The sequence below is a fragment of the Oxyura jamaicensis genome, chromosome 2 (assembly GCF_011077185.1).
Source record: "Oxyura jamaicensis isolate SHBP4307 breed ruddy duck chromosome 2, BPBGC_Ojam_1.0, whole genome shotgun sequence".
Classification (NCBI taxonomy): Eukaryota; Metazoa; Chordata; class Aves; order Anseriformes; family Anatidae; genus Oxyura; species Oxyura jamaicensis.
The window spans coordinates 37338959-37365164 of NC_048894.1; the positions used below are offsets into that span (position 1 = coordinate 37338959).

Genomic DNA, 26206 nt, shown 5'->3' on the forward strand with positions numbered 1-26206 from the left:
TTCTTGGTGCAGATCCTCAGGCAGGAGCACAGGTAACTGAGAGCCCTTGTATAGACGAGTTCCGAGTCTCATATTCATAGAAGTGTTCATAATCAAACATCAGTGGAAAGAAAGGTCATTTCATGGAAAATTGGGTTTTAACACATGTAGGCTTCAGGCATTTTAATTACACAGAGAAGTGTTTTGCTACCTAAATATTTCTTTCCTTTGATCCTGCAGTAAGTACCCTGTGGAAGATCTTGGCAATAGGGGAGAGCTCATTGCATTCAGCCCCCTGATAAGGGACTACTGCTGCTCAAGAGAGCACTAGAAGACATGCAAGAAGGTCTCACAGGATTTGAATTGCTCTGGAAAAGGATTTGGTATTTGAAGATATTAAAAAATACTTGTCTTTTCTCACCTTACCACACTAATTGAAAGCTTTTTTGAATTGTCATTTTTACAAAAAAAAAAAACAAAAAACAAAAAAAACAGTGTAACATTACTTGAGTTCGGCAGCTATAAAGCATAGCACATTTTTTTCCTCTTACTTTGAATATATTCAAGCTTCTGGAAAATAATAAAAAATACAGCACAGTTATATTAAAGTCAATAGGGCTCTTCAGTTTCAGAGCTGTTGTAACTTAAATTGTTTGTCAGTAAAACTGAACGGTTATATTGAATGTGAAGTGAGGTTTATGAGAATGCATGTCTGTGTCTTATGTTATCCTCACAGGTTCTTATTTCTCTTCTTTTCCCCGAGTGGGTAAGCAGTAATATGATTAGCATAAAGGCAGAGGAAATTTTCAGAGAAAACAAGTATGTCCTTCTTTTGAACAGTGCTAGATCAGAATTTCTCTCAAGTTGTGGAGGAACTCTTAACTTATTTAGAGTCACATATAGCTAATATTGTTTTACAAATGGCTGATACAAACCTATGTAGTTAAATAATTGGTTTTCAGGACTGCTTCTGTGATGGGTGTTTATCTTTGTTCTGTCACAAACTGTTAATACTGTGCCCATTACTCCACTGCATTACTATTAGGAGGAGCTCAGTAGCTTTGAACCAGATGCAGTTACCAGGAATATATCATTTCCCAAGAGTAATTAATCCTGCCGTTCCAGTGTTTATCTCGCTTTGGTTTGATTTTTCCAGCTTCAGTTTCCATTAGTTTGCTGTCTTCTTCTGCTAGATGACAGACAGGATAGGACAACACCATTTTTTTCGGTGGATTTGGAGGGGGGGACACCATAGGCTGCATCTGCCTTAGCTTTCCAGCTCATTCCTGCGTCTGCACCTGACCGTGCAGGCTGCATGCACGGTGCTTTGGTCCTGGTTTCTCTTCTAGATCAAAGCAACTTCTTCCCTACAGGACAAAACCTGGCTGCATTGTGAGGATTTACCTCAGGTACTGCTCTAGAGAAGAGCAGAGATGAGGCTGCAGGAAATTTGGCTCCCTCCACTCCCCGAAGTCCTCCACTGCTATCCCAGCATCATCTGCACTCCTGCATGCCCTGGCGGTGTACAGCACGCACCCGCAGCATCGGGTTACCATAACCCCGTCCTCACAGTTCTTTGGCACACAGAATGGAAAAACAAAAACAAAAACAAAATGATGTTTTAGGATTGCAAGGGCAACAGAGGAGACTCGAAATCAGTGCTGTGCGTCTGAGCACAGCCACCACCGGGGTTTGGTGCATGAGTCACTCGCACCCCTGGGCTGGAAGCCTGCCTGGGGAGGACGCATTTACAAGAGTGGATGCTGCCTTTGAATCAAATTCTCTTCGGTGACAACCAAGCATTTGCACTGATGGAAATGTTTCTTTGTCAAATGCATTTAGAGGTTGATGAAGTCACAATATAAATAGTGGAGGAGAGGGATTTTCACAGTTACACCGCCGCTATGAGCTAGAACATGCACACGTGTGACTGGCAGCAACGAGGGCTGCACGGATAAGGACAGATTTTGCCCCATCCTTCTCTGTGGCTTTCTGCACTTGATACCATTCAGATTGGCAAAAATGAAGTGTGTTGCATGATCTGTTTCATTTAGTTGTTAGCATTCAAAAAAGAATTAAAAAAAAATAAGAAAATATTTTCCTATCTGTCATTTCATCTTGCTTTTAGTGAAAGGTATCCTTGGATGACCAAAAGAATGACAGGGACATATCTCGAGTGACAAATGTTGATCTCTTGAGACAGTACAAATAGTTCTATTCTTCTAAATAATGACATTTTTCTTTTTGCAAATTTAAAAAAGTATGTCTTTAATAAGCTGATTTTTACAGTTGCGTTCAAAACTGATGAACAACATCTCCACTACTGAAAAATTATACTTAAGCCCGTCATCCGTAAGGCAGTTTACTCAAAAAGCATACTACATCAGGTAGAGATGAATGCCATGATTACTTTTATAAGATAATGGAGCCCTGACTTTTTCCAGCTCTGTTTGCACATTAGCCTGAAATGAACTTTATTGCTCAGTGGTTTCATTTGCATCATCATTTTCAGTCACTAACCCATAAAAAATACACACTCAAATTCCCTGATCACTTTTGAGCACTTCCTGTATTAGAAAAGGATTTCACAACTGCTTCTGAACTGAGTACTTTCTGCCTTCATTTGAAGTATTGGCTTACTTTAGGCATTTGTTATTAAGACACTTGTAATGTTTTTTGCCATATTTTCATGACGTGTCTTTTCCTCCTTGACTGTTGTGCCTTTTTGTGTTATCTGCAGGGACAGCCTCAGCCCTGGTGGATCAAGCCCCATCATCAGGCTTCACCAACATGGAGTTATACCAGCATGAGTGGAATGTGAGATAGGGTTACGGTTTCTTTTCCAGTGTAGCCACATTGCACAATTCCTAGTGTGCACCATTTATAGAAGGACGAATGGCTCTAGCTTGTTCTGCAGTTCTAAGAGAGAGCAAACTGTTACAAGGTAAGCACCTTTTTATTGATATGCCACAGATCACACAAGATAATCTTACTCTTCTAAATTCTGTGGAATAAAATGGTGCAATTTTGGTGTGTAAACAAGTTCTTCTAAGCCAAAAGCTTAAAACCTGGTCCCTCGGGTCACTGTATTCCTCCATTGCTTTCCTTCACCCCTATTTCAGGCCATCTATACAAAGTATGTAGATAGCGGCACGCTGCGGATCGGGTGTCTCGGACAGCTGGCAACACGCTTGGAGTACATGCATAGCACCAGTAATTCCAAATGCAAGAGCAAACCCAAAGACTTTAAGAGGTTTCATAAGGTTTGCTTACTAGTAATGTTTTTTCCAGGTGCTGTTTCCATGTGTTTGAAAGTTTGAAAAACGTGTTCTTGCTTTCAAATTGAATAGATGATGAACATTGCAAAGCAGGCATGGTACTGATCACATACCAGCACTTTTTTCAGCTTTCTGAAGTCCTGAAGGACACTCTGGGAAGTATTACTTTTTTTTGCCAACAGTTCTATAATATAGTTTCTATTTATTTGCACATACAGTTTGTTATGCCATCTATGCAGAGGCTTTTTTTTGGGGGGGGTGGGGCGGAGTGGGTAAGGAAAATATTTGTGAGAAGAGGTAATTGGAGCCAAAGCAAGTAAACCTGACATGATAAAATCTGGAAACTATATAGCAAAGATACTTCCCACTTCTTCTATTGAAAAACAATGCCCACGATTTCTCCTGTTTTCCTATTGTACGGTAAAGTATTTCTTCATATTGCAAGTTACTTTTAAGTATCTCAGTTATGGTTTTGTGTACCTTTTTAAAGCAAGACTGTGCATATGACAATGTCTCTGATGGTAGCAGATGGAAATACCAGCAGAGTTTCTGTCACGATATGGTAATTGCTAAACCAATAAAGCAAACTCACATGGTTGCATCTTGTAGCTGTCTGTTTTAACTGTTTAACTATGCTCCCTCTAAATGTGTTTACAACTTAGAAAACAAACTGTAGGTTGGTCTTGAGGGTCCTTTGTTGCAACATATAAATAAAATATGTTGTTTTTTCCTACCCAAAAGTGGTGACGTAATTTCAATAGTCAGTTGCCTTAAGTGTAGCTATCTGAAGTTCAGACTATTGAAAATAAAATTTAAATCAGATTACATAGGAGGTTTGGGACAGAATTGAGATAATTTAGTTTCATTATTTAATCACAGCATGACAGGCGTATGCATTTATTGATGTAATACTGCTGACAAGAAGAGTCAATGCATACAAAAAGACCATTGGAAGCAGCAGCTGCCTCTGTCAACCGATTAAAAATCAAGGGAGATTTTAAAGTATGTTTCTATTAATTTAAAATGTAATCGTTTTACGTAGAAGGGTTTTAATTACACTTAGTCTCAATGTCCTCATTATGCACTCAGATGGACTAAATATCCATGATCCTTGAATAAAATGTGGTTCGACAAAAAAGAAAGTGGGAGAATAGCAGAAAAGAGATTTTAAAGGAGTGGTAAATAATCTAGAATGAAGACATCGTGTCTGCGCAATTTTCACAGCACAATTGTGAATGTCAGATAACAGCAACTAGATTTTCACTGGGGGCTTTTCATTCTTAAAGATAATAACACATCAGAAATACATTCAGGTTAGTTAGCAGACTTATAAAATTGTTTAAATTCTCGAAACCTCTGAGCAGAGTCTGTCTCGTGAAAATGCCCCACTGGTTTTCTGTTACGTATACCTCAAATGGCAATGCAGTGAGACCGAGGACACACGGCTCTCGTATTTCCAATTTATAATTCTGGGTTATTTCTTGTTCTGAAAAGTTCATTGCAGAATATAACACCTTTTGCCTTTCATTTTCCCTTTTTATATCAAACCGTTGATAGAAAAAAAATAATAAAAAAAAGCTGACTGTTAGGGTCTTACTTCTGTACAAAATAATATGCTAAAAATATATATACACTGAGATTATTTAGATTCTCATTAAGTGTGCCACATCCAGAAGACCAAGCTGAGGTTGCCTGTCCAAACACAGTTCTGTCTTCTGCTCTGGGCAAGAAAACGTGTGGTTATGTGTAAATTACACAGTCAATTATCAGGCTGTCATGTCTTAATTTTGAGCATTTGATCTTGCTGTTCTTTCATTGAAGGCTGGAGTATTTCTGTGGATCATGGAGTTGTTTTTATTAATTTGTTTCAGAGGAAAGTTAATTGCCAATTCAAAATCACACGCTGAGTGAAACAGATTTCTGCTGTATTCCATGGCTTTGATTGAACTCTGGGACAGGAGAAGAATATTTTAAGAAATTGCACTGTGTGGAAACAAAGAACACAAAGACAATGGGAGAGAAATAAATGCTTGTGACTGATCTGAGGCAGAAGAGCCACATTTGCAACTAGAGCTGGGGGGCCGAGATTTGATTAAAAAAGCACAGATTGTGACTGGGACAGCGCAGCGAGAGACTACTTCCAGACACAGAAATAAATCTTGTAGGCAGCTTCAAACCATGCACAGTCTGGACGGTGAGGCAGACAGCAGCTCTTCCCAGAACTGCTGGAGAGCGTTTCCGCAGAAGCTGAGCGGACGGACTGTCATTTTCAGAGCCGGTAGGAAGAGCTTTGTTAATCTGAAGTAGGAGTCAAGTGCACAAGTCCCCGCTGCAGCTGCAAGAGACGCGTTAGCTTTGGAAGAAAAGCCACAATCGGCAGAAGGTGAATGAGTGAAACTCAAGTCTCAGTCGTAACAGTGAGAATATGTGAGCACGAAGTGGGGAAATGTTTGCCTCGTCTCGCTGCCTCTGTGGAGGGAAGCTGTCTTGCTGCAGAAGTGTGAAATCTGGAGAGCAGCACTTATGCATCACAGGCGATAATAAAAAGTGAAAGCCTGTAGATGCAGCCGAGTCACAGGCTCTGGCAGTCATCAGGAGGCATGGGAAGGCATTTCTCTTTGTATATGAGAGGTTAGCTTTAGGCAGAGCTGATCACAAACTGTGTCAAAGAGGGCTTGGCAAAAACTTCCCTATGTTTTCATCTACAAATCCTTGTTTACAAGCAGACCGCAGCTTCATAATAAACTGTATTGGTGGCAGACTCACTGTCTTCAGCCTTCAACAGAAGTTCGGTAGGACAAAGTCTACAGAGCTCGTTTATACATACATTGATCTGATTTAAAACAAACAAAGAAGTAAACCCGATTAGTCTCAGAGGGAACATGGAGTCTGATTAACTAAATTATTTGTGAAGTTAGTATCCTAGAGAAAGTCCTGAAGATATTGCCACAGAATTACGAGAACAGCATTTCCCAGCTCCTACAATTAAAGGGACAGTTTGCAAATTTGTCTGGGTTTAACTTTGAAGGAACAAGGACAGAAATTCTTAAGTTGTTACATTAAAATACATTACAATGGATCTCTGAAGCAGAGATGACCGAAAGAGTCCAAGCTGGTATCAGGGGAATTGCTGGCCTCCTGAAGCAAAACAGGCACAGTTTTGTTGAGATGGGCTGAAAAAGTAATTTAGCTCCATGTGTTGCACAGCAGCTGAGGACTGCTGCCATTTGGCAGTCTCTCCAGACTATTAAAGGAAGAATTTCAGTCCACTCGCCAGTTGTTTTTTACAAGGAAGGGGGCAAGGGAATCCCTTGTGATGTTTGATATCGATGTTCATCAGTAAGGATGAAGAGCAGCTCCTGCTTGCCACACCACTTCAAAGGAGGAGCCCAGGTGGAGAGACATGCTGTGTCACCTGCGGCGTGACTTGTCTATCAGCAGCTAAAGGGCACATCAAATCAACTCTCTGCCTACTCCAGATTAGAAAAACTGGGGGTAAGTGAGACCAGATCACATCTTACGCACCTCATGGCTTGGGATTCATCCTGGATGATGCTGGGGCCAGGACCTTCTTTTCCACATCCTACAGATCAGCAGGTCCCGGCCGGGTGCAAGCATGGCCGCCACACAGCTGCAGCACATCGTGGGCAGGGACCAAGGGCAAGACCCCCAGCATAAAAGCGGGTCCCTGGGAAGCAGGGCAGCCCTTGCTGAGGTCTCTTCCAGCTCCTTCTCTCAAGGCCACCAGCTGCACTATCTCTAAGCTGGCCGTAAGCCCACAAGACTGACCCCCCTGGAGCTCCTGGGTGCTCTGCAGAATTTGTTTCATGTGCCCAGCCAGCGGCCTCCTCCTGTCTGCCACAGACAGCTGACACCAGCTTCCCTTCCCTCCTGCCTGCTGTGGTCTTCAGAAGTGCCTCCATCTAGTTCATGCTATCGCTGGTTTAGGTGCAAGACAACACATTCCTTGCTACAAGGTCAGCCTTTCTCCCGTCCGTTGCTTTCCACCTTCGCAAGCAGGTGGTTGAGCCTCCAATGCTATCTGAACAGCAGCACTTTCTGCTGGGTCTACAAAGTGCATTTACAGATTGCTGTTAAATCTCTCAGGAATTTCTATCTACAAATTAAGCACGTTCTGTTTTTCCGCAGGTTATAGTTTACTGGACATGAATTTAAGCAGTTTGCAGAGGAGTACAGCTGAGGCATAGAAGTACTGGTTGCCGTAACTGTCAGTCTTACAGATTGGTGGCAATATCAAAATAAGAAACAAGCTATTAAAAATATGTGAACTTAATCTCCAAGCCACATTTGGGATTTCTGACTCAGAGAACAGAACAAGTGAGACACAGATTTTCAGTATTTACAGTTCCTTCAGCCTTGGGGTTCGTTAACCCAATGTGATTGTATCATTGGAAACTGTTGTCAGAGATGCTGGGGACTTAGAGAACAGGAAGGGACAAGCAGACAAAGCAAATCTCCGGTGTGGTTAGGATCCTGTAGCATACCATGTCCTTGTGAAAATGACACCATGCACATACCTACTGTGGAAAATAATGTTTGAAAAAGCAGTGCTATCGCAACAAATAGCCAATGGTCACGTGATGGTTTTTTTGCATCAGAAGGATGCAGATTATGGAGAATAGGCACCTCATTTAAATGCCAGGAAGGGGGGAGATAAGCACATTGATTCAGGTATTTTGTCTGAGAATGTCTCAGGCAGACAGTACAGTACGGAGCAGCCCTAACAGCCAGAGATAATGCTCCTGAATAGAGCCGCAGTGGATTTATCACCACCTGACAGAGCTGGTGTTGATGCTTCGAGGCAGCACCTGCAGGCTCAGGCAGCATTTCAGAGCCGTTCAAATACCATCAGCTAATACATCGAACAGTATGCAAAGGCCTGAATTATGGTAATGTCATCTGTTGGCATTGCTGTGTTTGGGAAAGGGAGTTGTGAGTAACTGTATCCCAAAGAGGCTTTGCTATAAACTCTCGGGAACAGATTTTACTCAGAATTTCATCTGGAGAGCTAAAACTGTGGAAGGAATACAGAAGAAATAGACCTCTGTCATTTCCTCTTTCTTTAAAGCATTACAACTAAGCAGAGCCTATACGAGGAAAAGCCTAGGCAAGGTGGGATTTAGATCTCCTACATAATTTAAACACTTTTTAAACTCCTACTTATTGCAGAATACATTTGTTAAGGGGTAGCAGAAAGATTGCTAAAATGAATGGAACTTGAACTGACCACTGTTGTGCATAGCCTGGTGATTTGTGCTTTACAGAGAAGGAGGTGATGTTTGTTCAGTCCGTGAGAAAAGCACTGCAAGGCTACAGCCTGTGGCGGGTGGGAGCTCTGGCTCGTGCGTCTGCCCTCTTCCACCACTGATGTCCACGCATCTTCACAGAAGGGCGACGTCTCAGTCTGTTGCTTTGAGAATAGGTACCTATTTCCAGCTTCTTGCGGTAGTTTCTTTTTTAGATAGGCTTTACTCCGGATAACCAGGCTGCTACATTTACTGTGGCATGTACAGATTTTAACTCACACTGTTCATAAACGCAATCTGAAATGCTGTCTCACCAGGAACTTCTGTGCTGTGCATTACAAGGGGTTATGGCTATAACCCCTATGACAAGATGAGTTCCCTGTCACATATTTTGTGCTTTAAAAATGCTAATAGATGCAGATAAAAATAGCAACCACAAATGATATTTTCAAAATCAAATAAAACCCTTATCTGTTAAATCAATAAATAGTGGTATGATTCATCTGATTCTGTGGAATAATCCTGAGAGCCAGCTTACTGTTAGATCTGTAGAGAAAAAGGAAACGAATCTACAACTAAGATAAGTTCCACTCAGAACAGTAAATGTGTTTTAAAACTTGAGTACGGCACAAAATCAAGTTTGTCCTTAGGTTTTTAATGTTTTTCATCTATTAGGTTATACCAAAGGCAAAAAAAAAAAAAAAGGTATTTAATTTAGGAGGCAAATGCTACGGATTCTCGTAATTCTTCAATTGAAAAAGTTACAAGTGAATGCAAAGTGCACCCTTATTTGACCAGCAGGAAAAGTAACCTAAACTCACTCTGGCATATGGGGCAACCAACCTTATTTAGTAAAGATCCTTCCTTTAAATTGTGGAATAATATCTGCTATTATTAGAAGAGTTTTGGCCAGACATTTGTTTTTAAAAGGGTTATTTATCCTTCTTATACTGAGATGTGAGGGCAGTTCTGCTGTTAGAAAATATTAAGTGGATTAATGAGCTGAGTTATTCCAGCAGACAGAAAGCAGAGGTGCTGCAGATGAAATTATTCCACTGCAAGAAAACTAAGGAACGTTACGTGGTACGAAATGCATTGTACTGGGGCTTGTACAGTGCGAGTGGGCTCTCGTGTTACTCACTCTTACAATATCTAAGAATCTGTCTTTGGGTGTGGGCACCAATGCATAGTTTCCCACCAGGAAGACAGCCCTTTCATAGGCAAAAGTGACTGAACATTAACTTTGGATGGGCATTTAGATTACTGAAATCAGGTATGTAAATATGCTTACACAGATTCTACAGTCCATTTGTGTATGGGTTTGCTTTTAGTAACTAGAGGTGAAAATACAGTGCAGATTCTGTATTCACTTCAAACGCCGAGTGAGTCCTTGGGAATATAATGAAGCATTATATTGCACAGTGACCTCTGCCCAGTGAAAACCGTTTCCTGGTGTCTTTCTGCCACTGTGATGGCTCTTTACATGCTGCCCAAACATTGTGTTCAATCAAGATATCCGAGTCTTGAAAATCAACCTGGTATTTTTATCTTCAAAAAAAAAAAACAAAAAAAAACAACCAACACTGTAGGTGAGTCAAAATAGGTTGATTAACTTTTTCTGGAGATTTACCTTTTCAGTGCCTATTTATCGATTTCTTCTAGTTACCGCACAATTAAATGAGATGACAAGAACAATATGCCTAATTTGGTGATTCTCACTTAAGCAGCAAATAAAAAAGGAGGTTGTGTTTCCTGTCCATCTTAATTCAGACAGCACCAGAAGGATGTTAAAATTTTAGAATTACCCTTTATACCCATCCTGAAGTCTTTCATATTCATTTGGCCACTCATTCATTTTAATACTGGGCAATGCAGGGGGAAGAAGTCAGTGGGGTTAAAGCCTTCTGTTGTACGGTCCCGTTGCTCCAGCTTCATCTTGCTCATTGTGCTTGCTCCTGGTTGTTCTATACAGGTTCTCTATATTTTTTCCATTATATTGTTGCCTAATTAAAAGTGGGGAAAAAAACAACACAAAAAGTGAAACTCGGACAAGAAGAGGTGTCTTGCATCTCATCCAGGCCCTTGGTTAGTCCACCAAGCAATTTCTTGGCTCCTTGGCAGCTGAAGACAGGGTGAACAGTTGGGCTAGGGTGGTGCCAAGTGCCACCCTGCACAACAGCCAGCTCGTCCAGAGATACTTTTTTTTTCCCCTGCAGCCGGTAAGTGACTCACAAGGCACTGCTTGGCTGTATGTACAAGAAGTTGTGTTTTTCCCCATCTTCTGGGTGGAAGGTGCTTGTGGGCTAAACAACCAGCCAGCACAGGCTCTGTTTACCTGGAGGAAGGCACGTGTGACCTGGGAGCCCTTGCTGGGCTTCCCCTCCTGCGTGTCCTCCCAGGGGAAACCTTCCTGCCCCTCCTGCGGCAAGCAGACCTGCAGGGAGGCTTGCTGGGGAAAAGCCTGTGGGAGGTGTGGGGAGGAGGATGGGAGACCCCCACACTGCTGAACTGCAGCCTTTAGTTCCCCCCCTGCCAATATCATTGTGCTGGATATTGCTGTATAGTCACTTCCCTTTTCTTTTCTCCCCAGCCCGATGGACTTTAAACAAGCTACTTTTTCACTGAAAATTCTGTTTTCCAATCTGCTTATATGAAGTCCTCTTCTGAGCTCATCTAGGATCACTTCACAGAAGGGTCATTGGTGTGCCATAAATGCTATCAAATGCTTCCTAGACAAGTGTCAGCATCCTATTTCTCTATCCTGTGTAATTTTTTAACTTCTTTTTCTCTCTTCATGGTGTGTAAAATGCATCTGTGGCTTTCTCCCTGGTACCCAGAAATCCCAGAATTTATTATATTTTTCTTCTGACTGATTGAACTTTCAGCCTGGTACAGGGCTTCTGGCTGAAGTGGACACACTCCAGGTTTGTTCCAGGATAACCAAAGTCAGACCATGCCGTGGTCGCTTGCTATGTAATTGTTATACTTCTATTCTTCTTTTTCTCTTCCTCCCCTTTGTTTTTATTCTTTATAAGCAACAATAGATTGAAGTTATTTGAGGCAAAAAGCATTTCCTCACATGTAGTTGTGGCATCTCTAACATGAAGTTACCCCGTCCTGGAGTCTGTGTAACACATACAGTGCTACGTGTGTAAGCCGGGCATGGCACCAGCCAGAGACAGCCGTCCTTGTAAGCAGGAAGGCAACATAGCTATGATCTACCTGCCACACTTGCCTCATCCCAGCCCACTGACCATTTTTTGGGCAGCCTTTCAGTGTCATCCATCCTCTACCACTGCTCAGCCCTGGAAACATTCCTCATCTATTGTTTTCCTTCTTCTGTTCGCACATCTCAAACAGCTTGGCAGAATCTAGCACAAATTACATGAAGTCATGCAAGGCAAACATTTGGAAGCTGCAGAAATGGATTATTAGTATTATTTTTTTCAGTTCTGTTTTGGAAGAGACTCTCCTGACCAAGCTGTTTTTCAGCCATGTAAGGCTGTTGACAACACAGGGTTTTCCCACCGGAAAGGGATATGATCCTATGCAGGACATGATCCTAGCAGCCTGTGGAACCATGTTTGTACCCCTTGGCGTCCACTGTCTTTTTGAGGGCTGATGCCCTGGGCAGCTGAGAAGGGAACAGAAGAGGAAATTAAGGTCTTTAGAAATGATTCTGCTGGTACAGCTGTTTTCTTGGACAGTTCTACCTATGCTAAATCAGATTTTCATTGGAATCAGAACATTAACTTGCCTATATTATTTTTTTTCACAGACCTTACGGTTCTAGGGACAAGGCATCGTGTCACCCGTGTCCTTCAATTAGAAAAGGGTGAGATCTTTTCTTCTTTTGTCTGTGTCTGTGGCCCACAGTAAGTCTAACAGTCTGTGCACAGATCCACTCTGTAAATAATGGTCTTCAGGATACACTGCCCATATGCGCTTTCATCAAATATTCTGCTTCCCCTCTTTCAAGGTCACTTTAACTTCTTGGGATTCTGCACGTGAGTGGGCATAATGCACACCACACACCTGTGCTTGGTGTGGAAGGAGAGATGGATATCTGTACGTGCAGAAGGACGGCACGTCTGGAAGAATTCCAGCTACCTTTTTCCTCTCTCATTACACAACACAAATGTTACTTGTCAGAATCTGCACCGACAGTATATTCTGAACTGTCCAATTTAGCCATATTTTCACTTTTTTAGCTAAGTCCCAGATGTAACACAATGGAACAAGCAGAACTTCAGAAACTCCGATCAACCACAAAACCAAATTCTCCCCAGTTACGCAGACATTTCTCAGGCATTGAGAATAATTATAGGCAAAATTACTGCAAGTATTAACCAAGGCCCATTTTACCCTGGAATGCGCTTCATCTGTCTGCTCTCAGAATCAGTGGTATTCTCTCCCTTATAGTTTCAGATTACCATATTCCTCAAAATAGAACTAGAAAACCGAATTGTAACCAGAGTATCATCCAAGCTGGTAAAAATGGTTTTTAATTGAAAGGGCACTTTGAAATCCCCGTGCTGAAACGGCCGAAACCATTTATGGGTGTCAGAGGGGAGGGAGGAAGTGTTTCCAAGAAGAGCAGGCTGTTCTTCCAACAACAAAATACCATCAAAACTACTGATTAACATTTAGCATTTACAAGCTGGCAGCAGCAGACTGCATACCATACAGACAGTAATGACAATACTTGGTCACGCTCTTTAATGCGGTGCAACCACTTTGTGCTGTAAAGTGGTGGCAGTGGCTGGCCCCCTGACAGAGTCACTGGCACAGGGAGGGTTGCTTCATCCGAAAAATGCACGTGCCATGGAGGCAATCTAGCAACATTGCTGCTTCCCTCTCCTTACAGTTGCTGCATCAAAGAGAAGGGAGAGGGATGAAGGACAGGAATTCTCCAGGCAGATGGATTTGGAGACCTTTCTGTTTTTTTTTGTGAGCTACAAGAGGTTTGCCTGGATGTAAAGGAGGGGATCCTGAGCAACGAGGAGCAGCGGTTATCATGGGTACAAATGATGGTTTAATGGTTTAATCTTAGGATTTCCATTCTAACTATAGAATTGGCAGTGCTGAAATATAATGGAGGGTTCATCCGTGGTTACTGTGAGGGGCCTATTTCTAAGAAGTTGAGATTATCTGTCCATAATGAAGGCAGTGTGGATAAGATCTCTACAGCAATGGTTAGGGGAAAATGCAGATTTTGCCTTCACTGAGAAGTAACATCCTGGGCCCAAATACATTCGATATGACGTGACTGGACTTTGTAATCACTGATTTTCTTTTTGATTTTTTTTTTTCAGTTTGTTTCAGGCTGCTTGCTGATCATGAATCATAAATTTGTTCCGAGAGGAAGGGAAGATTTTGAACTTTTTGCCTTTCGGTTATTTTTGCAGTGACTTTCAGACTAAGAGCCCTCAGGACTGGTGCTCACTGAATCTCATAAATACAGTCTCACTTTGAAGTCTAGACTAGAGGAGTTAACAGTAAGCCCAAGTGAAATGCTCTTTTTTCCCTTGAATATGAAAGGTTATACTATATCTAGGAATACACCTACTTATTAGAGAGTTGAAGCAAACACCACTATAATTGTCTATTCTGAAGAAGCAGCAGACAGGTAGGCCAGATATGACTTCTGACATCTCAAAAAAAAATATATCCAATGGAGAATTAACTCTCTGAACCCAAGTTTAAGTGTGTAACCTGTAAAGTGGGCATTCCTATGAGGGGAGAAGACAAGCCTGACTTCGGCTTTAGAGACTTGGCACACCAGAAGGGAATGATGATCACAATTTTGTACAAGGCTCTAAGAAGAAGTGACCAAAAGAACAGTTTTCACCTAAAATATCTTTGGTATTTACAAGGATTGATAGATGAGTGATGAAATGAAGAAAGCCAAGATATTCCGGGAAGATAGCTATTAGTTCTTGGAGGAATTTTGGCTGGCCAATATATTAATGAAAATCTTTATTGTTGGTTTAAATGCAAAACCCCACAGACATCCAGATTCTATTAAATGGGATTTTCAGGCTTACCCTTGAGAGTCAGTGATTTCCAAAGAGGTGAAAATGCCATTCCTTATTCCACAATGAAACTTGACCTGTACATAATTCCTATAGAAAGAACTGTCTCTTAACAGGTTCATTCTTTGGTAAGAGTTAGGGCTAAGTTGCCTAAGGCACTGTGATTATCTGTATTTAACATCGGATTAGTCATACATAAAAGAGGCAGATAGACATCATAGATAAATGATGCTGTGATACCTGCACCTCTAAAAGGCAGAAAGCAAGGCAGAAATTTAAGATCTGCCAGGACTGGGGGAGAAAGGGGAGTTGTATATAAAGGACGGAGAATCTTCATGGTGAAATGGTATCCAGGAAGTGAGATAGGAAATGGAGATTTTTTCCTTGCCCAGAAATATGAGAACTAGACCGTTTTCTGGCAGCAAAAGCAGCCAGAGTATAGAGCTGAAACTGGATGGGCTTCAAGAGTTTGCATGAATAGCAGGAGGCATAATAGGAGAAGATTGCAGGGTAGGCAGCATGTACAGAAAGCTTTCTGAGGAACAGCGGACAGACAGGGAGAAATTCTGAGAAGGGTTACGGGTGGGTGGGAAAGATGCAGGCAGACATTTATGGCGTTTCTGGTACTGAACGGAGGTAGGGAAGGTGGGGAGCTACAGAAGGAAATATTTCATATGCCGTGGCAGTAGAGGTGAAGATCCTGGATGGTAAAAAAAAATAAATAAATCAAGAAAACAAAAATAGTGGGAAAATAAAGGTGGAAAAGATTGAGGCTGGAGGGTGGGAGAGTATGGGGCCAGGACGTGTGGGAGGCATTTAAAAATAAGCAAAGGAGCAGGAAAGGCAGATAAGAGCAGTAGGAGTAAAATGCACTGCTTCTCTTTGTGGCCTGTGGTAAATTTTAAAGTTATGCTAGAATTTATTACTATATTTTAAAATTATGTCATCAAAATATCAAACAAAGTCTCTCAACCGATGAGGAAATGAGTCACATGGCTCCAGTGCTACACATTATTTCGGCTTACTGGAGAAGAAGAAAAGAATAGGGAAAGAGCACTAAGACTTAAAAGCAAAGAACAGGCATTTTTGTTGGGCATAACCCAAACAGAGAACATGATCTTGATGCGCAGATGATTGTGTTGATTCTCTGTTCTGTCATGCCCGTGGTCAGGCTGGGCAGACCTGCTTCAGTGCTCCACCACCTTACGTGCTTCACCAATATATTCCATGGACAATGACATGGAAGAAAAGAAGAAGGCAATGAGGAGAAATGCCATACAAGACAGTAGAAAGGATGAAAAACTAATTGATAATAGCACTTATCTGTTTAAATAGTGCTGTTCATTAATAGATTTGAAACAACTTTTCAAATACGCTTTTGAAATCTTTCATTATTCCCATTATAAATGGGGAAACGATGCTGAATATTTCATTCTGTAATAAATTACTAGGTTATACTGTATCAGGTGATATCAGGGACATCCTCCGGCATCAGGATGTGTAGCGATGTTGCCACCTCACAATTAATTAATTTAATAATAATTTATTTAATAATAATTTATTAATATATATAAGGCTTTTGTAAAGCTCAGTGTACTCACTATACTCAGGGGCAAGACTCGCCCTGACTTTGCCAGTGTTGCAGAGTCATTTCCCGCTGTAGGAGTGTTTTCTATCTCAACCAAAATAAAAGGAATACCGTGGTTTCTCTCTGTCTTCTTATTCAAATCCAAACTTACTGGTGACACAATAATTTTCTTGAAACATAGACAAACAAAATAGCTTTACCACATCACAGAAGCACAAGATATTACTTACAGGGTAGATTTTGATAGTTCAATTATTTCTGGTGTTTTACGGTGACATCTCCAGCCATATATTTGTTGGCTTGCTCATGGATTACACCTATTGAGGATTAAGGCATTATTAACATGTTTTCTTTAACTGAGTATATTTGTTCTTGGCATCTGTGTGAATACTGGCTGGGACTGTTTCCTGGTTGGCTTTAGAGCACAAATTGCTGGGGAGATGGCGGAGATTTCTCATGACTGTTTTGTCCTCAGAATGCCCCACGAAGCAAGAATTTCCAGACTCTCAGTGTCTACCCTCTCATAACTTTGTCTCTCTGCCTTTACCAACAATGTTAATATGTTTTGAAATAATAGAGGTTCAGAAGTTCACTAGCAAAATACTGGTTTTCATTGCTCAATGAGAAAGCTTTTATACGTACATAACTGTAATTTAAGACCACGTTAACATCTTCAGGGTACATAACACAGTAAATGTTTGCATGTTTTAACTAAAGCTCCAGCTAATCCTAATCTAATTAATAAAATATGTTGATGGTTTCTGCAGCATTCTGCATCGTGTTCTTGCTGGTTTGCTGAGGTTTCTTCAAGCCAACCTTGTTTGGATCATGTTGCAAGTGTCTTTTCTTGAAACAAAGCTGTCTGGAGTGATGGTATCAGCTCACTGTGAGAGCTTAGATTCTCAGTTTCTTGACACCATGATTTCAAAAAAATGCATCTTGAAATTTCTGTGGTCCTGTGATCAAGTAAAAAAGATCCTAGTAGGCTCTTTTTAAAACATTTGGGACATACTGCTGGAATTTAGGCTTCTGCTTGTGAAGCTGATCGTAAGAGTAATTACTTGCTGGAGTAAGAGAAAGATCTGCTATGGGCATGTATAAAGGGCATATTAGGTTTCTCTAATATGAACATGCAAATTCTGAGCAGGTTCCCCTCCTGCATGGACACTGTCCCTTTGTGGTGCCTTCTGCTAAGCCGTGATCGTACTCCTCTGTTGGGAAATAATCCTTCCCTTGAACTTTGGGGTTATCCCCAAGCCTGGATCCTTTGTGTCCATTCTGCTGTTCCATTCTCTCTGCCTCTTGCCTGCCACAGAGAAGGGGCCAGCAGTGGTGACACAGAGGGAAATGCAGCTCTTTATGTTGAGTATATTCCTGCTCCTCACAGCGCAGGGGCAGTGCATGGTGCCAGGCTCCCTAGCAGATGTGAGCCGCGGAATGAGCCAGCCTAAACCTCTCCCTGCAGCTGTGGGGAAATGAAGCGTCCCCTGAGTCAGCAGGCTTGGCCCTGCTGTCCTTGGGGTGGTCTGGCTGTGGCCAGGACAGCCTTATCGTGGCCATGCCCGAAATGCAGAGCCAGAGCTCCAGAAGCCCTGTGGGCCCATCCTGATGAGGGTGATGGGCTCTGCTTTTTCAGGAGCACCAATGGAGTGCTGTCATCCTCTGATGGGAGCTATTTATCCTAAAAAATGGAATGGAGAGCAGGAGGAAGAACACAGTACTTAGCTAAAAAGAGGATTTTTTTTTTGCCTGTGTCTCATCGTTCTCTTTTTCTCATTGCGACGCTCTACAGCGCTCCTGCTGCTGCAGCCTTCCCGAGGCTGCTCGCTGTCTCCCTGCTGTTCCCCTCCAAGGCTCTGCCTTCTCCAGCAGCACCAGCAGCCCGCAGCTGGGAGGAAGCCTCGAGGGAAGCCAGAGAGGCCCCCAGGGCATCTGCCAGCAGTGATCATCTCCGAGGGCTGCACCAGCCTCCCACTGGCAGCATCCCCAGCCTGATACAGATGCTGCAGAGCCACAGCACAAGAAAATTCACCCTGACAGCGCAGTTGCTCTTTTGCCCAGCTAGGCAGCCCTGCCCAGTGTGTCAAAGTAAGTTGCCGCCGGGATGTTCACATTTTCCCCACTACAGTTGAAATCTAGATTATAACCAGAAGTTGTAAAATTGCCCATCTGTAGGTGTGACCACAGCGCTCGAACCAAGTCCTGCATTAACCTCTAGGAAAATACGTTAATCTACAAGGAAAGCTCTGAACGTTTGTAAGAACGAGATAGGATGATAAGGGATGATGGAGCGGGTAGTTACATTGCAGGTCACGGAAGTGAAAGCCAGGAGAAGCTGGTGTGAACCATAGGAAAAGGGCCGGTACGTGTGATCGCAGCAATCACTGCAAGGGAGAGTTTGAGTCCAAGACAAAGTGGGTCAGTGTGAACTGTGCAGCACTGTAATTAATGTCAGGCCAAAAGAGCCAGAGTAATTTATGGAACTGAGAATATACGGGGTTGAGAAGCGTACAATTAATTAACGCTGAGATGGTAAGCGTGCAGGAACCTCCGATCCGGAGCGGGAAAGATCTGGGTTTAGCCCTTTGGATTTTAGAGAAAAAATGAGCCTCTTGTGCGAGCAAACAGAAGTCTCTGCAAGGATATGTAATTTATGAGGGTTATGGGATATTTGCCATTATTGCAAAATGTTGCCTGTTTTGAAATGCTAATGACATCTTGCATCACTGGGCCAAATTCGGCTTCAGTTACAGTTGTTACACAGAAATTCATCAGGGCTGCTGGGATGAGCAAAATGTAAGCAACCGATGTTTTAATTTTTGAAGTCATGTTAAATTGCAGTCATTGACAATATGTTAAAAGCATCTACACTGCAATCATTAAATCGGTGTTTTTTTCCAAGCTACAGAAGACTTGTGAAAAATCCTAATATCTGGCTGTGAAATTGCTTACACCCATTTCGCGCCGATGTAGAACCGAGGACGCCAGGGAAATTACTGCAGAATTATACTGATAAAGGGGAGCCATTCTCTACTGAGCCGTCTTGTGCAAAAGCAAATGCAAAGGGAATTTAGACCCTGTTTAACAACCTGCAGGTACATCAGAAGGGTAATTGAATCCCTACCATGTGCGTGTAGATGCAAAAAGGAGATGTGTACAGCTGGAAAGGGGAGCGTCCATGCTTTCTCCTGCCAACGTTAGCTCTGCTCACTGTCTCTAGGACCTGGTGCAGCACATCTCTGAAGCCCTCTTGCAGAAACAGGAAGCGCGGCGGTGCTGGATGGGGAAATGGCAGCGGCGCTCCAAGGCCTGCTCGCTGCTTCTCTCTCCAACGCTCTCAGGGAGGAGCTGGCTAGGACCTGTCTTCTAGGGCAGCATATGGTTTGCTAAACTTTTCTGCAACTGTAGGATGGCGTGCGTCCAGGCAGCTTTCATTCCCTGCCAGAATTTTAAAGAAATGTTAACAATGTTTACACTTTTCAGTTTTGACAGTCTCTAAAAATTGCCTGTTTAAACCTTCTCTCCCTCTCTGACAACACAAGATCCAGCTACTCCTTCAGTGCCACAGCACTTACCCATTGTCACCGCAGGACTCGGAGGAGAGCAATCCCACCAGCAGGGTCGCTCACCCCTGCCACACCGGTGCAGCCTCGGTCCGTGCTGCAGCTCCTTGAGCTCAGGGTGCTCGAGTAAGTGCCTGTGCCACCTACAACTGCGAAATGGGAACATTTCCACGCGCGACAAATTCAGTGCCTGGCATCTATTTGGGGGAGTGGCAGCTTGCGCAACAGAGGGACTGGGGTTTGAGAGCTGAGGAGCTTTGGTATTGTTCAGCCTTTCGGCTTTTAAAAAGGGGGAGATTGTGTTCAGGGGATATATCAACTGAATCTGTAAGCAGGCGCAGCACGCTTGCTTGACAAAGGGTTGAGACTTGACAGTCAAATCTACAGATAAGAAACCTCCCCTCACAAGTAGATTGGATGCTTTCTTCTCATCCCCCTTTTACCTGAATAAACACATCTCTGCCGTCAGAACGATGAAGCCTGGCTTGGACGGTGTGGGGCAGACTAATGAAAGCCATGGAAAGTTCCTCCCTCACTAGGCTTAGAAAAGGAAGATAACGAGACATCTGGGAGATGCTGCTAGTGGAATCCGACAGCACACCAGGGGGTGTTTAAACGAAATGTAAAGACCGATATTTTTCGCAAGGTTAAGGACAGAGACCACAGCCAGAATGCTTTGCTTCCAAATGGACATCTGGCAAATATTGATCTACAATTGTATTTAGTGTGGAATGGAAAGTACAGGTTGTGACATGAGCAGTCAATAGTTTTTTAGACCATTGATCCTTACAGTGGCTATTGATTGTTTTTTAGGCTATAGCACAATCTATTTTTTCATTTAGCTTAGCTTAAACTAATTGGATTGCAACTCGTGTGCCTGTGTATGTGAAAAGGGGCTCGACATGCATTAGCAATATATAAAAAAATGCTCATTTTTAAGGTTTTTTTTTTTTTTTTTTTTTTCTTCCCCTATCATTTAGTAGGACCACTCAGTTACAACTTTGATAAGACAAAGTGAACGCTTGCTTCAAGGGAGTCCAGATGTCACCATTTCCCTTCTGCTGCATGACCTGAACATTCCTCCCCCTCCCCCCCCAAAATTCTATTTCTATGAAAAAAACAACTGCTAGAATGAGCACACGAGGGATCTAGCTGATTTCTGTAGGCACTTACTCTTTTCACTCACTCTCATCCCATCTGATTTAATTGTTTGCTTTCTTCTGCAGAGAAAATCTGCTGTTGCCTGCTGCTTGGGGATTTTACATAAGGTTCAGTAAGTCCTTCTGACTGTACTGGATTTTACGAATTGTAAAATAAGCTGAAGATATTTTTTATTCAGTTAGAAGCAGCTGTATGTGGGAAAGGACTGGCGTACAAGAAATGGCCAGTAACTACAAGCCAGGTCACGCCTTGAGGTGTTATTTCTTGTGATTGCTATTTATATTTCAGTGCAGACTGGAGTCTTTCTTTTGACCAAGGCATAACATTTCCACTACAGGCAATAGCCAGCTAATGCTCCAGCCGTTCTGCAAATAAGTTAATCCAGTGTTTGGATTTAGTTCCTCCTCCTAGAGCTAGAAACAGAATGGAGGTGTTTATTATACAGACTCAATACTCATCCACAATAACTGTTGGAGTAAATAAAGTGTCAAATGTATGCACTGAGCAATGCTATTTATGTTATCTAGACAAGTTGAGAATGCATCGTTATGCTGTACTGCTCTTTCCCAGATCCAAGAAAGTGAACCACAAATCTTTCTGCTGTTATCTAGCAATTATTTGCGTACCGCTTTTGCATCAATAGCACTGGGAATGGAACATTTTTTTTCTGTTGTCATATATATCCTGACACACTGCATGTCCTGAAGGTCAGGATTCAAAACATTCTGGGAATTTTTATCTAGGTTGAAAACATTGACCATTTTTTACATCTCAAATAAAGAAAAAAAAGTGTAAGGAAAGTGTGACAAAAAAATAAGTTCCTGTTATAATTTTAAATTAAAATTTCTTATACAATGATTCAATTTAACCACTCAAATAATGCAATTTGGCCAATCAAACCAGACTACTGAGTATTCTGAGATTTCAAAGCTCACCTTTGATGTTGTTTTAAGACAAATATAACACACCTGTGAGGACTATTCACTGATACTGTCTTTCATTGGAGATTGAGCAGCTTACCTGTTTAGTAGTTAGGAATTAGGAGTTAAAAATTCAATACATTGCATGTTTTGGTGGGAATAGGTGGAATATTTATGATTAAAGACTTTTGTTTTGGAAGTGAAAAAACTGCAAAGCCTTCAAATTCTTATCTTAATGATACATCGAGGTGAACTTGACCTACAACGTGAAATTTGAAACTGAATCACAACTGAGCAAAAGGACCCGGAGTTGCTTGGGTCAAGGTCCAGAATCAGATTTTGCTTGAATGAAACCTGACTCCTGAAGAAGGGCTGCACACCCTGGGGGTTTGGATTGGGTGATGCTCTGTGGTTAGACTGGATCCCAGCCCACCTTTAATGGCTGCTCTCAAAAGCAGTGATTCTTGGGCAGAGTGCTGAACTTTCCTGGTGGTTTTATTGACATCAAACCAGCAAACAAAAGACAGCTTCATCACAAAGGCAGCATTTTAGTTTCCAAAACAGTAAAATGTACTTTAACTTGATGTATGTAGCTGCTGCTTTAGTTTTGCCTTGATTTTAAGGTAAAGGCTTATGCAAGTGTCTGTAAAAGGCTGCTAATTGTTTGAAATAACAGCTGAGGCAGCTTTCTTCTGCAGTGTGGTCTATTTTAGCATTATAAGTTTGCTTTGGATGGGAGTTCCTCTATTAGGGAAGGGTTATTTTCATTCTCTGAATTTCTGTGAAGAAAGAAATCAGCATTTTCAGCATTTAAATGTCTTCCGGGCAGTAGCTATTTATCACACGAGACAGTATTTCAGGACATCTTTATTTTCTCTGAGAAACTGCAAAAATACAGTGCAATGCCAGTTATTGCTGGATGCGCATGCAGAGCAATATTGTTCTGTTGCCTGGTAACTGGTGAGAGGGAGGCACTTTGGAAACATGAGAGAAAAAGAGAAAGAGAAAGCTCAACTGCACGCACTTGAGCAGAAGACTTAAAAAACTGGTGTTTGTTCCAGGTAGGTTTCAAGAGGAGTCTGGATCAAGGTTCTCCTAGCTTTTTTGTTTGTTGGTTTGCTTGTTTTCATTCAGAAAACCCTGCAGGTTGATTCCTTGTGCTAGAATTTCATGACTAAGCTCATTTTTTTTTTTCAAGCCATGTTTAAAATCTGCATGCTTTGGCAATAGGAACGTTCCTTCTTCGTACTGTACGTTCCTGAATCCTGAAGGTGTGTTCTCCTCAGAGCAGTGTGCTGACAGGGCTGTAGCAAAGCAAACAGAAGCGTTTTGGACTGATATTCTCAGCAGCTCTTGGTGATGTTTTTTTCAAAGGTATTTATTTTCGAAGCCAGAATGCCCCGGCAGTTCCTGGATTGCCAAAATGCTACGCACTGCAACGGAAACAATAGAAGCAGTTAACAAACAATAGATTTGCCAAACAAACAAATGTGAAAGGAAAAGACAGATACTGTGGCTGGATTGCAGTGCGGCCGTGGCTTCCTGCTTTATGCGCAGCAGAAATTCTGCACTAAAAATTACGGCGGAGCAGATCAGTCCACAGGAGCCGCTCTAACCTTTGGCCGAGCTCGGCCAAGCAGCTCGTGAGGGTTTTGCCCGGCTTGGTGGACGTGCTGCTGGCGGAGGCCTCTGTGACTTCCTGCCGCTGCCGTGTGGGACGCGGCGGCCTCCTCGCACGCTGCTCTCGCTGCGCGGCGAGCAGGAAGCCCTGACCTCCTGCCAGGCCGCCGCAAGGTTTACGGCCCTGCTCGGAGAAGTTCAAAGGTTCCCAGAGCCCAGGCGAGGTCGTCTTCCGATTTCGGGGTGTTGGTTTGAATGGCGCTGAGTGCAGCTTCTGTTTTTCCTGTCAGCCAGTTGAAGGCAGACGCTTTGCTGGTTTTACCTGTGGGGTAATGTTTTACTTCCTGCCAACAGTGGTGTACTGTAAGGAAGGAGTGACACATCTTTAGGCATTGATTAGTTTGCTGGTTGTTGTGTACTGGACTAATTAAGGTCAGAGATTAACCCCTTTGTAATAACCTCCGGTGGCATTCAGCTGGTGGCAGGGAATTCAGGTGTGGCATGAGGAACCCATGAAGAGGACGATACCCTCCACGTCAGTACATTTGCTTTTCCAGGACAACTTGAATATCATAAAAAAATATATGTAAACAAGCACTGGAAAATCTTAATTAGGATCTCACTGATCAATATTTCCTGTTGTGTATAGGAATGTATATGCTAGGTAATGTAGAAATATCAGGACCAAGAAAGATTTTGTATGTAGTGGAAAACCTTGGAGTTTTTTTTACTAAAATCATTCATATAAGTTATTTGATGAATGTCTGAAGAAAGCTGAATTTAGAGCAGAGGCTGAAATGGTTCTGCCTCCACGACCGTGTCCCTTGTTAGCCGATTAATTCCTCCCAGCAGAGAGGTTCACCGAGCTCTCAAGGCCTTGCACCCAGCAAGACGCAGGGTCTGGAAGGGCCAGACGTGGCTAGCCTTTCCTATCAGGCCTCATAAAAGCTGCATCTTCTTTCCCTTCTGTGCTTGGTACCTCAGAAAAAGACCTTGTAAGTGACCACAAAACCTCTTTCTTGTGAATTTCTGTTTATGATGTTACACAGGAAAAATAAATCAGTAATGAGGGCAGACAGCCATTCAGCTCCTTTAGAGGAAGAATAAAAAATAACTCTGAGCTGTCTCACATCGAATAATTGACTTGCTGGATTGTAGGGCAAAGAATCAGCATTCAGCTGTCATGCTGCTCGTGATAAGCCAGCAACATAGTGTTGAGGTATCTCAGTGTTCCTTTTCAGTCAAAAACGCTTGCAAGTTTGGGGTCTGGCCATTTGCCCTGGTTTAAAAATGCTCCCCAGGAAGATGCAGGAACTAGCACCTGCAGGGATGTGTCTGTCCCTAGTACAAACGAGGGATTTAATGTTCATATGTTGCATAGTGTTGAGGGAGACAGCTGTGCTCACTGGGGCAGGTTTGAGGTCACTCTCAGACCAAAGTATGTCCTAACCCTTTCTATCTGAGCACCCCTTGGCACTACAGAAATTCACAGTGGCAATTGGAAATACCTCATATGTATTGGAAATAATCTCATACCTTTTCCATGGGGTTGGACTGAAATTAGATACAGCAATTGTTAAGTAGAAGTGTGCACATTTCTAATCATTTGGAGAGCAATTATTATTGCATAAAGCATTTGTGCAATAATTACAATAATTGTGTACGATCTCATGAAGGGTTCAGTCATTCAACGTGCTGAACAGTCTGAGTCCATTGAACAAAATATTTCAGGACAGGTTTAGCTTTACACAAATAAGTAGCCCAATTGACCTCACTAAGGCCACTCATCTACTTAAATGTCAACATGTATCTAAGTGCTCTCCTGGATCAAGGCCAGAACATTTTGTGTTTTGTAAGATAAGGCCCTAAAGTGCAAAGAAGATCTGTTGCAAATGTCTGTAGTCTGCAAGAGTCCTGGAAAGGTGAAACAAAATTAAAAAGGTCAGTATCGAATTATAAGGTATTCATTTATTTAAGGAGTGTAGTTTATCATTAATGATTGGCATTGCTGCACAGAAAACTATTACTACATAAAGACAGCAATACCAGAGAATGGAAAGGAAATGTCATTAGGTGTTTGAAACGTGGAGTAGGCCTGGAAAGTGAGGGGGTTTGGCTGAGGTCATGGTTACCTTGTTAGCAACTCCAAGTTATGGGGTTCTTGGGCACTCATTTTGCAGTGGGGGGCTATTTTGTGCATTACCACACAAGGAGTGGGTTCATACAAAAATGAGTATGGTTTTGAAACCAATTTGCCTGAAGGATGCAGTACCCTTTTTCCCCTCTGATCTGTAGCACTTCTCCCCTCTGGAGGGTTCCGAGTCCATGGACTGCAGTCCCTGAAGGTTCTGTGTAGCTGCTTGCCCTTGGCGCCATACAAAAAGGAACAAATCTGAACACAGGCAAACCTCTCTATCTACTGACCAACATGTGAGCCCAAGGATGTCAACATAAATCAAGCAGAGTTCCCTTCAAGGGTGGCTTATGTAGCTGCAGTCTTGCAGGTCACACCCTTTGTTGGTGTACCCAACCTAACTTCATCCTCATGTTCATAGAGAGTCTTTGTGTTGAATTTCTCAACTTCTTTTTGCAAGAAAAAAATAAAATCTGCAGTTCTTTTTAGTTGCCAACACAATAAAGAATACCCTGAGAGCCTTAGGTAACAGCACAAAATGCAGATGTTCAGGTAATTTCTGTAAGCTTTAATTAAGCTATAGCTTGCAAGATGCAAAGGATGTAATGTCAAGCTGCTGCCCAGTACTTCTTGCTTCTCTGGGAATAACTGTCCTCCTGTT

General features: G+C 42.3%; 2 long non-coding RNA genes across 5 annotated transcripts in view; one reads left to right on the forward strand and one right to left on the reverse strand.

Moving 5' to 3' along the window:
- Positions 1–2093: 2093 nt before the first annotated feature.
- Positions 2094–26206, forward strand: part of LOC118162730 — a 28038-nt gene continuing 3925 nt past the window's right edge. For 2 of the 4 annotated variants that reach the window (XR_004748589.1, XR_004748592.1), the window contains exons 1-2: positions 2094–6752; positions 19050–22852. This is a non-coding gene — a long non-coding RNA (uncharacterized LOC118162730). Of the gene's footprint in view, positions 6753–19049; positions 22857–26206 lie in introns of all 4 variants that reach the window. The other 2 variants (XR_004748591.1, XR_004748590.1) reach the window with 2 other exon arrangements.
- Positions 22975–23848, reverse strand: LOC118162731. Its single transcript, XR_004748593.1, has 2 exons — positions 23408–23848; positions 22975–23224 (listed from the first exon to the last, which is right to left on the reverse strand). It is a non-coding gene; the product is annotated as an uncharacterized LOC118162731 (long non-coding RNA).